This window comes from Cervus elaphus, chromosome 27 (assembly GCF_910594005.1).
Source record: "Cervus elaphus chromosome 27, mCerEla1.1, whole genome shotgun sequence".
NCBI classification, from domain to species: Eukaryota; Metazoa; Chordata; class Mammalia; order Artiodactyla; family Cervidae; genus Cervus; species Cervus elaphus.
The window spans coordinates 41842126-41857859 of record NC_057841.1 but is presented as its reverse complement, the minus strand read 5'-3'; the positions used below and the strand labels follow the sequence as shown (position 1 = coordinate 41857859).

Sequence of the window (15734 nt, the reverse complement as noted above, 5' to 3'; positions counted from 1 at the left end):
TTGAAAATCACTGCAGACAACTGTTGACAGCAGGCCACTTGACAAGGATCTAGGAAAGATGAAGGATTTCACTGAACTTGAATAGTTATCTGTAGTTTGCCTCACATAGGTAGTCACTGCTCTGCTGGTCCATGACCTTCAGTTAGTTGGCAGGAAATGAAGATGTCTGAAATAAACCTATTAGATGAGACTTAGCTTAGGCAAGCCGGTCCAATTGTAACAACCTGCGTGACACAGACTTAAAAGCAAAATGATGCTCATCTGCTCTAGGTGCACTCTCTAGTTGAATAGATGAACAGTTGCCTGATTTTCTGGAAAATTATAAAATGCCCAATAAAGCCACATAAACCAAACTCAAAAGAAAATAACACACTTGTGCACCACCCCCCACCCCAACATGAACCCTTAAGTTCACCTGACTTTTAAAAATTATTTATTTATGGCTGCACTGGGTCTTCATTGCTGCCTGCTGGCTTTCTCTGGTTGCAGTGAGCAGGGGCTACTTTCGGGTCGCAGTGCATGGGCTTCTCATCGCAGTGGCTCCTTGTCGCAGAGCATGAGCTCTAGGGTGAGCGGGCTCAGTAGTTGTGACACATGGGCTTAGCTGCTCCGCATCACGTGAGATCTTCTCAGACCAAGGATCAAACCCGTGTCTCCTGCATTGGCCCGTGGGTTCTTCACCACTGAGCCACCAGGAAAGCCCCATTTTACTATTTTTTAAAATTTACTTTATTGTGGTTGATTTACAGTAATTGTATTGTAGTGTACAATTGTACAGTTTGTGTTAATTTGTTCAGTATAGCAAAGTGACCCTTTTCATATAATTTTCCATTGTGGTTTATCACAAGATACTGAACCCATTAAAAGTTCCTTGTGCTGTACAGTAGGACCTTGTTGTTTATCCATTCCCTATACACCAGTTTGCATGTACTAATCCCGAACTCCCAATCCTTCCCTCCCCAACTCACCCCCCCACACACCTTGGCAACAAGTCTGTTCCCCGTGTCTGAATCTTTCGTAGATATGTTCATTTGTGTTGTATTTTAATTTTCATAACCTGTCTTTAATCAAATCATGCAAAAATATAACCAGAGGTTTTTACTACAGTCCTTATGTATGTAAACTGTTCACCAAGGTGGCAAGAGATGAGTTTTTCTTAATACAAACTATCTTAACTAGGAATTTAAGCTATTTCAGTGAGACTATACTGACCACCGGAATGACAAAATTCATGGACATTTAAGGGAAGGTAGTACAGACTTTGATGCCTAAAGGATTTCAAGAACTCCTTTCTTTAAAAGGAGGGCTCCGATCTTTCTTTTTCTTCCCCTTATTTGGCTCCGTAAGAGAAATCTGAACTAAACTCTAATGATCAAGTTATGCCTTTAATAACAGAAGAAAAACTGAGGCCAAAGCTATCAAGTAATTTACATAAAGAGGGAGCCAAGTCATCTAACATAGGAGAATCAAGTGGCTACAGCTTAAAGAATGCATGCCCCCCCCCATCCTTTTTGCGATTAGTTGCACCCATCTTGAAAAAATACCATCTTTGCTTATTAAGGAGCAAACATAAAAATTACTCAAGTTGACTCTTCTGCCTCCTTGTAAGATGCACGTTTTTAACACGTACTTAATTTTTTAAATTTACTTTTAACTGGAGAATGATTGTTTTACAGTATTGTGTTGGCTTCCAGTCATATTAACATGTATTTCAAAACCATGAGGTGAAAAGTTAAAAAAGGCCATAAAACAAGAATCCAATATGCCATTCTTTACACACGACATCAGAACATTCACTTAGAATTTTTTTCTTACAACTGTGTTCCTGTGGAGATACACTTGGTCTTACTCATCTGTATCTCCTGTAACCCCAAGTACGTAAGATACATATTTACATTTTAAAAGGAAGTACTTTTCAAATGTATTGTCCAGCGCCTGGACTTCTCCGACTAAAAGGCACAATCTCTGAAACTGTTGTGGTTTCAGAACAGAAACAAAGTATGTGGAAAACAGATTCCTAGGGTACAAGGGCCAATATTTGGTCGCCAGGCACGCGAACCCTGGCATTCGTCTCAGGGTTTCAGCTCTCCATCGGTGTCCCCGGGGGTGTGACAAGCTCGGACACTTCCTAGGTGGCCCAGATCGTCCAGGGCGGTCTGCAGCAGCCTTCGCAGACTCGGAAAGTCTCGGGAAAAGCCACGGGGCAGGCGGGCGGGCATGCCTGGGACAGCAGGTCTGCCTTCTTGCACAGCAGCCGCCGAACCTGCTCCATGAGCGCGCCTTTATCCCTGCGCAGCGCGTGGTTCAGGCCCAGGACGTCCTGCATCAGGACCGCCAGCGCCTCCATCACCGCCCGCCAGTTCCCCCCGTGCCGCCGCGCCGCCGCCGGAAGTGCGTGTCGCTCGGGGGCGGGTCACGGCGGCGGCGCGTCTGGCCTCCGCGGTCCAGGCCGGGCCAAGGCCCGAGCAAGCGCCCGTGGGCAGGGTCGCCAGCATTATTGGCCGCAGAAGCGGCGAGCCGAGAGTCCTGGCGCCGGAGGGCGGCGGGGAAGAGAGGAAACATAGGGTAACTGGCGGCCGAAACGCGGGACCTGACGCCGCGCTCGGCGGAGGAATCTGACTTCGTGGCAGCGTGCAGCGACTTCCGGGGGGCTCCCTCCGCGGGCAGGTGCTTAAAGGGGAAGCCGCGCATCCGTGGGAGGCTGCGGGTTCGCCGGCCCCTGCCGAGGTATCATGCCGTCTTCCAAGTATTTTGAAGTTCCACATTCCTGGATGTTAACATGTTACGCCCAAGACCTCACAGCCAGGAGGAGGCAGTTCTAATAAATCCCGCCCCCACCCCACCCCTGCTTGCAGAATAGGCCGTCCCTTGGGGCTTCCAACCTGCCAGGAGGCTTCCAGCCTCCCAGGTGCCTGACGCCTTAGCCTATCGCATCCTAGCTTCCCGGCTCTATGAAGCCCTTGCTGGTTCTTTGGTAGGTTTGTGTTTTTGTTTTCCTGAGGACACAAGTAACTCAGAGTTGACACACTTACTCTGGCTATAAAGTCGGGTGGGTCGTTGGCGGAAGCTTCCCGAGTGCTAGGTGTTTGAAGATGAGCTTGAACTTCAGGTGGCGCAGGGTCTGTAGATTGAAAGGGACCATGTCGAGATTAACGCCGTCTCTGTATGAATGAAAGGAACACGTTCCATCTGGTTCAGTTTAGCCAGTTTTCTGTTCCTTCTTGAGTCAGTTTTGGTGATTTGTGTGTTTCTAGGACATTTTTCAGTTTTGTTTAATATATTGGTGAACAATTATTCATGGCATTCTTTTATATAAAGTTGGTTGCATTGTCATTTTCGTTTCTGATTTTAGTTATTTACATATTTTTTTCCCTCAGTCTAGCTAAAGTTTGTCAATTTTGTTGATTTTTTACCCCCTAAGAACAAGACATTTGATTTCATGGAATCTATTGTTTTTCTGTTATCTATTTCACTTATTTCTGTTTTAATCTTTATTATTTACTTTGTTCAACTAGTTTTGGGTTTAATTTGCTCTTCTTTATCAAGTTTCTTAAAGTGTGTTATGGACCTAATTGGGTCCCTTCAAAATTCATATATTGAAGTTCTAATTCTCAGTGTGACTGTATTTGGAAATAAGGCATTTAGGGAGGCACTTAAGGTTAAAAGAGGTCAGAAGGGTGGTTTTGTTTTTCTGAAGAACACTGACTAATACATTCTTCTTTTAGTCATTTATAATTCTTCTTTAATCAAGGGTACATTCGTGGATATATTCTATAGGAAAATATCTTTCAAGTGTATTTCCTACCAAAATAAAACTACTTTTTACAAACAAGAACGAGGCCCATGAATTTGTGTGTCTGTGTGTGTGTGGTTCTATGCAGTCTCAAGATGTATTAAAAGGTTTGAAAATATATCGAATGATGGTACACACCTACTTTTTGCACAGGGTTCTGTGTGTGTGTGGTGTCCAGTTTTTTGCAGCCCCATGAACTGTAGCCCACCAGACTCCTCTTTCCATGGAGTTTTCTAGGCAAGAATACTGGAGTGAGTTGCCATTGTCTACTCCACGGGATCTTTCCAACCCAGGGGTCGAACCTGCATCACTTAAGTCCCCTGCATTGGCAGGAGGATTCTTTATCACTAGCACCACCTGGTGAGATGTAAAGTTGAAGCTCAGGCAGAATTCTCTGGGAAAACTTCAGTGTTTGCGCTTAAGGCCTTCAACTGATTGAGTGGGGCCCACCCAAGTCATGGAGAGTAACTGCTCACTTTAAGGTCAATAATTCTAAATGTCAGTCACATCCAAAAAAAAAAAAAACACACCTTCAGAGCAACATGTAGACCAATCTTTGACCAAACAATTAGTCACCATCGTCTTGCCAGGTTGACACATAAAATCAGCTACATGTACGTTTAGTCATTTTAGAATAAACATTGAAGACATTCAAAGAAGTGGCCCAGGCAAACATGGGCATTTGTAGAACTCATCTCAAAGTTATTTTTTATTTGACTCACAAATCTTTTAGAAAAGAAGTGACATCAGGAATATTTCAAAACAGTTAACTTCCTTTAGGCAAGTAAATGCAGAACCATGTCCCTGTCTGGGTGGGGTTACTCAGAATATATTTCAAACTGCTAAAAGAAGTTATAACAAAGGACAGTGTGACCAGCAAATAAATGGTTGTTTTTATTTCCAGCATGTACCTTCATCACTTGTTCACTCTCTTTGGGCCATCGTTTACAGTGACTCAAAGTGTGAGTCAGGGAGTGAGCTGTCCCCAGATAGCACATTAAAAAGACTTGTGAGACTCATAAACTATACAGGCTTGATGAATGGATCACGTATGGAATTGAAATAGCATTTTAAGTGGTTATATTTCTCTTGCAGATATCCTCAGGAGACAGTCTTCCTGCCTCCTGGAATGAATGCGCTTTGCTTTGATGTGGGCGCCATACTAAGGTAACAGTCTGTCTTGATCATTTGTCAGTGTGTCTGGAGCCCCAGCTATAGACACCAATCTTTACAGATTTGTAGGGGAATCAGATGAGTAATGCATGTGCACACATTTTGGAAGCAATCAAAAATTAGAATGTTGATGATACACGTAAGACAGTGTCTTTACCAAAGAGATTGTAAATGTCAGAGGATTTATCAGAGGCCATTTGTTGGTTGCAGAGCTGGATACAGTGTTTAAATGAATTTTGGCATTTTGGGTGGGAAGGATGGTTTAATTGAATTTTTGGAGCTTTCAGTGTGGGAAACAAAGCATTAAAGAATGTTCTGAACTCTAGATTTTAATAGCGGAGGCAATAATATGGCTTCTGTGACTCTCAGTTTAATGAGGTTAAGTGGTCCTTTAAAGGACAGAATTTTAAGACCAACTATTTGGGTTTATTGTAAAAAATACCAATCATGAAAAATTTTGAGAAAATGTTCTCTTACTTCCGGCCCCTCTTTATAATGCATTCATTGAAATGCTGATGCTCTTCATCTTGGGTCTTTGTCTTTTCCTCCTCTGCACCCTCTCCGTTTGTTATTAAAATCAGGATAAGACTACACTCCTCTGTATTCCAAAACTTCCAGATCTTTGCCTCCAGCTCTCTTCTCACCTCTGGACCACTATTCTCAACTGCTTCCGTGTGTCAAAAGGATAAAATGAAATCTAAGTTAAAATCCCTATCTCTGCATCAGCTTCTGTTGCAGAATCTCTAACTGGGCTAATAGCATCACTGTTCTGTTAGTTGACCCTAGCTGCTGGGTAAATTCCAAAATTTTAGTGGCTTACCCAAATAGATGTTTATTTCTTACTCATGCAAAGTCCAGTCAGTGCAGAGAAGGTGTGAGCCTTGTTTCCAGGGACCCAGGCTCAGAGCAGCTCTTCTTTCATCCCTGGTGTGCGCTGATGTCCAGCTGATGGGGGAGAGAACTGAGGATGGACCGGAAGTGGTGCTCATCCTTGGCACTCATTCCTTTGACCCCAAATCAGTCACCTTGTCATGCCTGACTGCAGGGGAGACTGGGTTAGGTCATCTGCTCAGTGAGGGCTTACCTGATCACTACTATTTAAAATTTCCAACTTCTTCCCAGCACTCGCTCCCTATTCCCTTCTCCCACTTAATTTTTCTCCACAGCAACCATTCATCCTGGTGAAAAATACATTTCTATATGTTTGTGCTTTTGTTCCTCCCTCCCCAACGAGAATGTAAGTGTAATGAGGAGAGGAGCCTTGTCAGCTTGTCAGCTTGGTTCCCTGTCATGTCATCAAGGACTGTGCTCGACCTGTAAAAGTCTCAGTGTTTGTTAAAAGTGAGACTGAATGAATCCAAGTGCATATTGTGAGTAGGCAAGTCGGTCTATAAGTCTGGAGCTTAGAGGAAAGGTCTTCACTGGGGCAATGCATTTGGGACTCATTGGCATAGAGATAGGGTGACCATGTATCCAAGTTGGCCCTGAACAGTCTGGGCATAATTGCTAGTAGTACCCCACCTTTACTGTTAAAAATGCTCTGTTTTGAATGATCAATTGTAAAATTCTAAAAGTTCGTGATAAATAAAACCATAGAACTGGATGGGGTTCCCTAGAGAAAACCTGTAAAGTAAAAACAGAAGAGGATCCAGGAGGAGCTTAGGTCCCTTAGGAACTTAGGTTCCCTAACTTTTAAAGCCTCAGAGAGGAGGGAGGAGCCAGAGAAGGAAGGAAAATCACAGAATCACAAAGCCAAGAAAAAAAGAGTGGTTCCAAAAGGAAAGTGAGAGATTGATCAAGTCAAAGTCTCCTGAGAGCTGGAGTTAAGAGACACCCGTGGAGTGAGAGACACCCGTGAGATACTTGGAAGTCAGGGAAGACCTTGGCAATAGAGCTCATGGTGGAGTGATTAGGGCAGAAGCCAGATTGATGTAATGGAGAGAGGAGAGATAAGGAAATGACAGCAAGTTATAGAAAATCCAATTAGTTTGGTTGTGAATATAAAAATTCTGGATCACCCATTTAGCAGATTGAGTGTGTGCTCAAGGCAAAGCTCATAGCAAAACAAATATGCAAGAATTTAGTACTTGACAATTTGAAACAATGAACTAAAGGAGTCATTGCCAACAGCTCATAGTTCTGTTGGGCCTTCTGTTCGTTGTTTTAATGTTGACTTTACACGTGGGAGAGGGTACCTGAGTACTCAGTCCACTGAGCAATCTGGTCTGGCCCTGAATGTGGTCACAGTGAAGGTGGGAGTGGCCTTGAGAGAGAACATTTTCTGTTTTTGTTGGAAGAGATTTGAGCTGAAATGTTGCTGGGCAGGATCCACGTGAGAGGGACCTGCAGAGCACACAGGAGACGGCAGAGAGGATGGATGGTGGCCTTTCACCTGGGCAGGTGGGAGGACAATGGGAAGAGTGGCCAGAAGGTGGGTCGAAGGGTATGGACCAGCTATAACTGGAGGAGGATCTGGGCTCATGTACAGCTGGGTTTGTCCAGGTAGACATGGGAGGAGACGTCGCTGTGGCCTGAGGTCTTAAGTGTCCCTGAGATGGAGGAAAGACCACCTTTGTGTGCAGGAGGTGTCTGTCTGTGGTTTAGAGCAGGTAGAAGGGTGAGAAGATCAGCGACCAAGGAAACAACGTCAAGGGTGCTTTTGAGGTTGGTGATCATGAATCATCGGCCGACATGTCTTCAGTTACCCAGGTGATTACAGGAAATCACAGGCTTTTTCTGTGATTTCCAAAACCACCGAGAGAGAAGTATGTAAGAGGGACGTTATCTTCCACTTGTTTTTTTTGCTATGCCGTGAGTCAGCATAAACATGTGGGGAAAGTAGGGATCATTAGGAGAAAAACATTCTGGAAAACATTCACTCTGTTTTGTTTTGTTTCTTCTGCAGGAATGAGTGGGATTGATACTGAGGTTTTCCTGAGATGCAGGTCTCTCTGGATTGGGTGGGAGTCAGGGGGCCTGGGTCACAGTCCTGGTTCCGTTGGAACCATGTGAGCCTCTCTCTCTGAGTTTTGGATTTCTCACAGAAAAGCTGTGAACAGATGATCTTATTTTCCTTCCACTTCTAGAATCTATGAGTCTATGATGTTCTGTCTCCATCTCAGCTGCCTCCAGCTGGCAGGCAGGCGTGGAAGTCTCAGGCTTCATTGTGGAGTTGGAAGAGTTCTTACAGATCACCGGAGCCTGGATTTGTGCTCCTAGACACTGGCTTTGGGAGGGCTCTGATAAACTTCTTGCTGGATGCAGTTTCGAACCCATTAGCAGATGCGGCGAAGGAGTCAGGCCGGGATAGATTAAAACATTGTTTTATTAGTGGTCAGTCTGATACTGGAAAATGTAGATTAGAGGAGCAGGCCAGCCGGCTCTGTGATACTGAGTTCCCAAATGAGGTCATTGCACCCACCACAGTCACAGGAGTGCGGAACACTGCAGGTCTTCCAGCATCGTCCCTGAGGGTGCGATCACATGGGGAACGAGGAAGACACAGACTTTCTGCAGGCTCCCTGCTCCTCAGAGGCCGAGGGAGGAAGCAGGGTCAGTCAGCAAGTATCAGGTTCTCTCCTTGACTTACCACTCAAAAAAGTTACTTCTTGTAGGGAGAAATAAGGGTGCAGCAGAAAGGGAGAGAGGGGCTTCCCTGGTGGCTCAGTGGTAAAGAACCCTCCTTCAAGCAGGAGACACAGGAGATGCAGGTTTGATCCCTGGGTCAGGAAGATCCTCTGGAGGAGGAAATGGCAACCCACTTCAGTATTCTTGGCTAGGAAATCTGATGGACAGAGGAGCCTGGTGGACTACAGTCCATGGGGTCACAAAGAGTCGGACATGACCAAGTGTGCAGGCATGGACACAGAGAGGGAGAGAAGGAAGGCGGGAGACAGAGATAGAGAAAGAGCAGGATTTATGGTAATGGACACCATCCTTTCCGAGGTTTATGAGAAGTGTAAGTGTGAACTCCAAGTGTCTGCATCGCAGGGCAGTTTTGGTCATATAACACACACATTGTGTATGTATATGCATATGTGTGGGGTACATACAGATTAAGTGGGCAACAACATTATTTTGTTCAGATGTAAATATATGTGAAGATACTGGCAGTGTGTATATCTTCCCTCTGTGTTAACATGGCTGCTCATTTAAAATCTCAAATATCAGACCTGGGTCAAATGAATGCTTTTCCGTGGACAGAGGCTCAGATGTCTGTGGGTATTTGCCCATTAAACTTTACCTTTACACATTTTTTTCTTTGTTGCTCTTTTTTTTTTCTTTTTGGCCATACTACATGGCACGTGGAATTTCCCTGACTAGGGACTGAACTCATGCCCCCTGCAGTAGAAGCATGGAGTCTTAACCACAGGACCACAGGGAAGTCCTACACTTATTTTTTTGGCCTGTGAGTCTCTAATTTTAACTTATATAAAACTTATTTTGAGAAAAACCTCATTTCTGTAAAGTTGGAGGTAATCTGTCCATTGTTTGAATTCTTTGGTTTTTCTTTACATTTTTACTTGGCATTTAATCCTATTCTGGCTTGCAATATCATTGTTTATATGTTGGTCTTTCTCCTTTATTAGAACAGAACCTTCTTCCTTTTTTCCCCCTTTTTTGGACCATGCCATGCAGCACGTGGGATCTTAGTCCCCAACTAGGGATTGAACCTGCGCCCCCTGCATTTGAAGCATGGCGTCTTGACCACTGGACCGCCAGGGCAGTCCCTAGAACAGAGCCTTCTTGAGGGCAGGGATCCTATCTTATTTTTATACCTTCCACAGTGACTAACCCTCTGCTTTGTGTTTCATAGGTGTTAAGCAAGTATGTGTCAGATGAATAGTTAGTGAACAATCTTCAAAAAATATCTTAACTGAAGTATAGTTGACTTCCAGTGTTTGAGGTATGCAGCTTAATTGATAACCTTAAACATTATTTTCCCATACCATTTGAAAGGGCAGATCAACTAAGCCCATGGGACGCAACTGCTGAGCCTGAGCTCAGAGCCTGCATTCCGTAACAAGGGCAGCCACCGCAATGACGGCCGGGCTCTGCCACTAGGGAGTAGCTTCCACTCGCAGCAGCTAGAGCTAGCTCGAGCAGAAAGCAGTGAAGATTCAGCGCAGCCAAAAATAGCCAATTAAAAAAAAAAAAGTAGCCGGTAAATTAAGAAATACTTAGAAAGTAAAGTCAGGCAAGTAAAGGATCACTTGACTTCCAGTGTAGATGAAAGATGCTGCCTCTATTTGAGAGAGTGAGAACACAGGAGGATATTTATTTGGGATAAGGATGATGGATAAAGTTTCAAATAAAGTGAGTCTAAGATCTCCTACCTCAGCCCACCTGTCACCTCATTCAAGACAGTTCTGAGCTTTGGAATTGGAACAAGGATGGCTGCTGCAGTATAGTAATTAAAGACAAAAAAAGATTTTCCAATGGTTTGGTTTTTAAGCTATCCGCAAATCTCCTCGAATCAGATCCACCCCTATCGCATCTTCGTCTGTGTGGTTGTCCCCACATAGATGGCAGGGGCCATCTGAAACCTCTACTATAGTTTGTCATCAACAAACTATACCCTTGGGTTGAAAATGGCCCCTGACCCCGTCCAAGAAGGAGGAGATTGTGTTGGCCCACATTCCAGTGTCCTGGCCTTTGGGAGGGTCCATTGGTCACAGTCCTCCTAGTGCACAAGAACACTGAGGCCCAGCTACTGCCTTCTGTGTTTGTGAAAAGAGAAAATGTCATGCTCTGCAGTTGTTCTTAATTTAGTTTTTTTTTTTTTTTAATCCTTCTTACTTGAGTTTAAATTCTGGCCCTACCATTTACTGGCTGTGTGACCTTTGCAAACCTACTTACCCTCTCTGTACCTCATTTGCCTTGCTTTTAGAATGAGAGCAATAACAGCATCTATCTCAGGATTAAATGAGACACATTCAGGCAAAGAATTTAGCCTAGAACTTGGCATAGTCATTCAACTGTGTTTCTCAAATGGTTGAGGTAGAACTGAGACCATGCTGAGCAGTGTGAGCTTTGGGATAATTAAACAGGCACAGGTTCTGGCCCTATGGTGATACCATTGTAACACTATAGCAAATAAACGGTGTGTATATTTATGTGTGTGTGTGTGAGATAGTAGTTGGTGGTTACACATACCAAGATTAGTTAGACAGGAAAAACCTCTCCAGGAGTGATACCTAAACTTGGACTTGGATGAGAAAGAGACGGGTGTGTGTGGGATGGAAGGAAGAGCATCTCAGGTGGCCAAAACCTCCGTGTGCATGTCCTAAACAAGCACTGGAAAAAAGCATTTAGTGTGGGTGCTAGAGAGTCACAAACCTCAGATGGGGAACAAAGGTTGTTTTTTTTTTTTCTTTTAAATAACTGCTGCTGCTGCTGCTAAGTCACTTCCGTCGTGTCCGACTCTGTGCGACCCCATAGACGGCAGTCCACCAGGCTCCCCCGTCCCTGGGATTCTCCAGGCAAGAATACTGGAGTGCGTTGCCATTTCCTTCTCCATTAAATAACTGAGAGCCAATCTTTTTATCATTGTCTGATAGCAGAAAACTTAATCTAGTTACTTCTAGGCAGGCTCAGTCAAAATGATTATTCAGAAATTTCTGAGTAAAGTTCTGGATTTTTAAATAGCTAACATAGGATCTCCACTGTGGACGTTGCTTCTGAGGCTGTGTCTAAACTCAAGGGGAGGGGGTGAGGGTGGGGTGTCCAGTTTGCAGGTACTTGCTCTGCCTTTGGCGTAGCTTCCCTGATGGCTCAGTAGGTAAAGAACCCTCCTTCAATGCAGGAGACACGGGAGATCCCCTGGAGAAAGAAATGGCAACCCACTCCAGTATTCTCCCATGGACAGAGGAGCCTGGCGGGCTAGAGTCCAAAGGGCTGGAAAGAATCTGACATGACTGAGCGACTGAGCAAGCAGGCTCTGCCTAGGCAGTTACTGAGACATGACTTTGTCTGTCCTTTGCTTCTGAGACTTATCTCTGGTCCAGTGTCTTAGATGCCCGTGTCTCTGCATGGCCTCTGGTCCCTCTGGAGCCTTCCTTATTCTGACCTGAAGACCCATCTTGAGATGGAGCCTGAGACCTGTCCCTATGTGTCCAAGCCCTTCTGTGTGTGTGAGTGTTCTCTAGGGCTGGAAGGGGCCTAGAAGGTGACCCTGAAGCTCACCTGCCTGACCATTCACTTCGCCATCTGTACATTATCCCTCTAGCCTCAGCCTGGAAATTTTCAAGAGGCTGGAGAACTTTTTGAGCTATGAACCCTTGGAAGTCAGATGAAGATCTTGGGATTTTTCCAAGTTCATCTGGGTTCTCAAGTCATTTCCCCTTGAGGCCTGCTGGCTGAAAAAAAATGCGCAACATGAGAGTTAAGTTTTATTTGGGGTAATATGAAGACTGCAGCCTGGACGACAGCCTCAGATAGCTCTGAGAAACTGCTCCAGAGGGGCAGGGGGGAAGGTCAGTATAGATGTGATTTTGGTAAAGAGGGAAATACATGCAATCAAGCACGTATTTTGCCAAAAAGTTTCTCATGACGTCTCATGAAGCCTTTGCTAGTTACGAGGAACAGTCATCACCATGAAGGATTTTAGTGCTTTTACAGATTCGAGGAGATACAAGAATTGAGTTCATAAAATCAGCTCCTGAGAACATCTGAAGACCTGTCCTGCCAGTTTTTCCCCTGAGCGCAGAGTGCCTCATTTCTGTTCTCCACCCTCACTTCCTTCAAGGAGTGTTGAGGGTCAGCAGCTGAGGCAGCACATGATTTAATCCTTGTAGAGGCAGATGGCAAGCATAGCAAATGCCAGTTTGCAGTTGACAGGCCCCACCTCTCCACGGATTGACCAGGGCTGGGAGCAGGCCGAGACACAGTCCCTTTGTTTGGAGACCTTGCGAAATCTATAGTTTCTTATCTATCCTTGTTAAAAAAAAACAACAACAAAAACCTTGCCTCCAAGCCCCAAAGGAGATTTCAAGCAAAATAAATGCAAAATATTTCCTTTGGGGTTTGAATGAGTTTTCAAACAAAATAAAACAAATGCAAAACTGGCTATGCTTTTTTCCTGCTTTTCATTCCAACTCTATTTATATTACAAACTTAACCTTGAGGCTGGGACTCAAAACCTTTCCCCTCTGCTCTGGCAATTGATTGAAAGCCTCAGCTTTCAAGACTTTTAGCCCCTGTTCTGCATTTCAAGCGCTTATTTTAACATTCAGATGCTAGGAAAGGGATTGTTTATTTTCTGAACTCATGTCAGTCTCTCTCTGAAGCAGTAAGATCTAGCCGAAGGTCTACTGTTGTTACTTAAACTGGTGTAAAAATCAATTACCACGAAAGAAAGTGAAAGTATTAGTCATTCAGTTGTGTCCCACTCTTTGCGGCCCCATGGACTGTAGCCTGCCAGGCTCCTCTGTCCATGGAATTCTCCAGGCAAGAATACTAGAGTGGGTTGCCATTTCCTTCTCCAGGGGATCTTCCCTGCCCAGGGATTGAACCCTGGAGCAGGCACGTTCTTTACTGTCTGAGCCACTAAGGAAGTACTTCAGGTGAATTCTTTACCTCGTGAGCCACCCCGGAGAAGCCTGTTAACATGCTAGTTATGCATTATTGGCTTATTCAAAGACCTTGTAACTGTTTTCTCCTTAGATTTATCTGGCAACTTCTCAGTAGTTCTAACTATCCATGCCCCTGCCCAACATCCACTGATGGAAGCCAACCTGTGAGGCCTATTACCTCCTCATCTTTGTCCACCAGCCTTCCAGAGTGACCTCTGTGTCCCTCACTTCAGTCTCTGGGTTCTTTCACTTCCTCCCTGGGGATTGTTCTGCAGTCACTTAAGCAGGTGCTCTCGAGACCTTGCTGTCCTTCAGGTCTCCACCTTAAACCAAGAAATCCTGCCTTCAGTTCTGGCAGCTATCTTCCTTTGCTCTTGGGAAGCTCGTCTTTCAACCTCACAGCTCCTAATCCAGAACGACCTCTTATTCTCCTCCTTGGAGGGTTCCCCCTGGCTTAATTTCTTTACCACTTGGATCCCATTGGCTAGTGCATTCTTAGCTGCACTTTCAAACCATAGTGAGGTTTCATTACACACCCTGCAGAAGGTGGAAAAGTACAAGGACAGACAGTGCAAGGTGTTGATGAGATATAAGACGAGGAGCAACTAGAACTCTGGTGGGAATGGAAAGTGTTAACAGCCACCCTGGGAAACAGTTTGATCATTTCTTATAACATTAAGCTGATACTTACCCTAAGACCCAGGCATTCTATCCTAGGTGATTATCATAGAGAACAGAGTGACTGGGCACATGATCCACACCCAGACTTATGCAGAACATTGACAATAGCTTTATTCATCATAGCCAGAAGCTAAAACATCCTCGAAGCCCATCAACACTATTGAGCTGCCACTGTTGTGGCAAGTAGAGGTACAACGTTGGTAAATTTCAACAATGTAAGGAGCAAGGTAAACCAGACACCACAGAGTATACACTATAGGATTCCATTGATATGAAATTCTAGAAAAAACTGGAAAAGCTATAGTGACAGAAAGCAGATCAGGGACTTGGGGACATGCAGAGGTGGATTGGGACTGACTGAAAAGGGACACGGGCTTGACCAGACGGGGCCTGCCTCAGCATCAACAAGAGGCAAGTCAGCTGATGGGCAGGATGAAGGGTGTGTTTCTAAATATTCAAAAAGAGGTGCTAGAAGTAATTTCTTTTTAAATGCTAATACATCAACATCTTGCTACTTAAAATGTAGCCCACGGACCAGCAGCACCTACAGCGTGGACATCACTAGGGAGCTTGTTAGAAATGCAGAATCTCAGGCCCACCTGCAGTCTCCTGAGTTATCATCTGCATTTTGACAAGATCTCCATGGGATTCACATGCACAGTCAGGTTGGAGAATTACAGGTTAGGAGAATATCTAACATATTTAGTTTGCATTCCTATAGGGTGTCCTCCCTCATTAGCTCAGTTAGTAAAGAATCCACCTGCAATGCAGGAGACCCCTGTTCAATCCCTTGGCTGGGAAGATCCCCTGGAGAAGGGAAAGGCTATCCACTCCAGTATTCTGGCCTGGAGAATTCCATGGACTGTATAGTCCACAGGATCGCAAAGAGTCAGAAACGACTGAGTGACTTTCACTTTCACTTTCAGGGTGTCCTCCACTCCCAGTAATTTCCTGGAATGTGTTTAATACTTCAGGTGGACTGGTTACCAAGCCTTTTTTTCTTTTCCTACCCTCCATTATTTTTTCCTGGAGACAGAAATGGCAACCCACTCCAGTATTCTTGCCTGTAAAATCCCATGGACAGAGGAGCCTGGCGGGCTACAGTCCTGGGGTTGTTGGACACGACTTAGTGACTAAACCACTGGTCCTCTTAATAAATCCATTAATCCATTATCACATTTAATCTTCACAAATCTGCCTGCAATGTAGGAGACCCAGGTTCAACTCCTGGGTCGGAAAGATCTCCTGGAGAAGGAAATGGCAATCCACTCCAGTATTCTTGCCTGGAAAATCCCCTGGACAGAGGAGCCTATCAGGCTACAGTCCATTGGGGGTCCCAAGAGTCAGATAGGACTTATCGACTTCACCACCACCACCAATCTTCACAACAAACATTCAAGATACTGTAATCCTTCTATTGCAGATAATACAGTTAACACTTATCTGAGGTCACACAGCTAGTAAACAGTGAAGATGTTCTATTTGAGGCGGACTGATTCCCAAGCCTTTTTTAT

The 15734-nt window shown here is 44.6% G+C and overlaps 1 protein-coding gene across 9 annotated transcripts in view; it reads left to right on the top strand.

Moving 5' to 3' along the window:
- Positions 1-627: 627 nt before the first annotated feature.
- AKAIN1 (A-kinase anchor inhibitor 1) overlaps positions 628-15734 on the top strand; it is a 50999-nt gene continuing 35892 nt past the window's right edge. For 2 of the 9 annotated variants that reach the window (XR_006338141.1, XR_006338143.1), the window contains exons 1-2: positions 628-2667; positions 4889-4960. The gene's annotated coding sequence lies outside the window, so the exon portion shown is untranslated. The other 7 variants (XR_006338142.1, XR_006338144.1, XR_006338138.1 and 4 more) reach the window with 6 other exon arrangements.